At 36.4% G+C, this 2,432-nt stretch overlaps 1 pseudogene; it reads right to left on the bottom strand.

Annotated features, from left to right (window-relative positions):
* Nucleotides 1-72: 72 nt before the first annotated feature.
* The window catches only part of LOC107728971 (cathepsin S-like), a 12,857-nt pseudogene continuing 10,497 nt past the window's right edge, over nt 73-2,432 (bottom strand).

Here is a 2,432-nt window from a genome sequence, read left to right as displayed (position 1 = left end):
ATTTGTAAACATACTGAATAGAGTGAAAGCATCATTTTTAAAGCTTTACAAGCCAAAAAAAGAATAAGAAAAAAGATTTAAAATTCAATATTTATTTAAGACATTCATATGATACATTAGGACATTTTTAAAAGACAAAAAAACAAATAGAACACACATTTAAAGTTAAGAAATGAGATTATAAAATAATAAATCATAAATCTTGTTTTGATATATTTATAGATTTCAACAGGATTTCAGCTACATAACTGGATAGCAGGCGTATGAGGCGATGCCACACATGTTGTTCTGGTTTCTGGCCATACGGATGTAGCCACCATCTCCAAATCCAGTGCCCCAACTGTTAAAGCATAAGAAAACAATCATCATTTGTATTTTTTTATCTCAATGTTTTGTTTGAGACAGATGTTCTGATTTTTCAAGCCTTTGAGTGGGTACATTTCCAAAAACAATATCAGACCCAGTCAGTTTATGTTCACACAGATTCACAATTAGTCAGCCTGTACCTGTTTTTGACCAGCCAAAAGTCCTGTCCAGCAATCGCACCGTATCCTACAACCAAAACTCCATGGTTTATATTTTTGGTGCAGGATGGATCATTGTAAACTCCTGTGGATAGATGTAAGATAATGTTATAATAGTGGTCAATGAAAAATAAATCATTTTGACCCTAAATTTGTAATCTGAATACCTTGATCTGGTAATCAGACTGAAATGTGTATGTAAGAAAAACTCACCACTGCGGTACAGGATAAACTGAGGGCGGGTGGCATCAATGGCCACTGAAATAGGTCCAATGTTGGCAACAGCCTGCTTCAGGGCCTCCTCATCTCCCTGACGGACGTAATAGTACTTGGTGCAGTTTGCTGCACGCTGGGATGGATCATATTTGCATGGCCCTTGCTGTAGGATACATTTATTTATTAGATTACACTTATGCAAATGGATTGCAGCTTTTTAAAAATGTGCCAAACACTGACAAATCCAGCATTGTAGAGACCTGACTGCATATGTATCATTCAAATCTCATAGTAACATGTCCTGTCATTTCTAATATGGAATGTAATCATCAATTTTTTTCTTCTACACATGGACCCACACAAACAACTTACCACTCCTTTATAAGGGTAAGATGACTCTGAGTCTATTCCCCCATTATCAATAACATACTGGAAGGCATTAGTCATCCAACCACCATTGCAGCCCTTGTTGCCATAACTGGAGGAACAGTCCACCAGATTCTGAGCACTGAGGTGCTGCACGCTGGGATGGATCATATTTGCATGGCCCTTGCTGTAGGATACATTTATTTATTAGATTACACTTATGCAAATGGATTGCAGCTTTTTAAAAATGTGCCAAACACTGACAAATCCAGCATTGTAGAGACCTGAGTGCATATGTATCACTCAAATATCATAGTAACATGTCCTGTCATTTCTAATATGGAATGTAATCATACATTTTTTTTCTTCTACACATGGACCCACACAAACAACTTACCACTCCTTTATAAGGGTAAGATGACTCTGAGTCTATTCCCCCATTATCAATAACATACTGGAAGGCATTAGTCATCCAACCACCATTGCAGCCCTTGTTGCCATAACTGGAGGAACAGTCCACCAGATTCTGAGCACTGAGGTCGACCAGCTTTCCTGTGGTCTTCATCAGCTGACCTTCAAGAGCCCCAACAGAGTTGAATGCCCAGCAAGCACCACATGCACCCTGACAGAAGAGAGAGAAACATGATAAAACTACTAAAACAGGAAACTTTTAGCCTTAATGCTACATATAATAGATACTAGGATGGATTTATGGAAATACTAATAATGTGAACTACTTAAAATTTTGGTCTCTGGTCTGTAGAAAGAAACAGAAATTTGTTGTCCTACCAAATAAAAAGCTACACAGACACAAACCTAAATGAGCAAATATCAGATTGTATTCTCTCAAAATATACAGTATAATCATACCTGATTCTTTACACTGGAGACATATCCCTTCTCTCTCCAGTCCAGTGAGTCTGGAACAGCAGCTCCAGATGAGCCCACAAATTCTGCTGTTTGCTTCTTAAAGACAGGAGGGACACGAGTCGTGGCCAGTGACTGCAGAATCTCCTCTGTTGTCTGTGATTCAACATAACACATAAATAAATGGTGATGAAATGGTCACTTGTTTCTCAGGGCATCTATTATAGTCTATGTGCCTAGCAAAATGTATTTTATGGCTGTTTAATATCTAGGTGCTATTATAAAGAAAGTTTTCTAAAGAAAGCATACAAAAAATAAATAAAAATAAAATATATAATTTGCAAAAATAAAATAATTGTATTCTATTACTGTATACGGTTGTAAACAATTTTTTTATTTTTGGAAACTGGATGCATGTACATACAGATAAAAATCACAGACAAAAAAAAAAAAAAAAAA

The sequence above is a fragment of the Sinocyclocheilus rhinocerous genome, unplaced genomic scaffold (assembly GCF_001515625.1).
Source record: "Sinocyclocheilus rhinocerous isolate Xijiao unplaced genomic scaffold, SAMN03320098_v1.1 scaffold4534, whole genome shotgun sequence".
NCBI classification, from domain to species: Eukaryota; Metazoa; Chordata; class Actinopteri; order Cypriniformes; family Cyprinidae; genus Sinocyclocheilus; species Sinocyclocheilus rhinocerous.
Note: the sequence above shows the minus strand (reverse complement) of the source record. Positions and strands in the feature narration are given on the sequence as shown.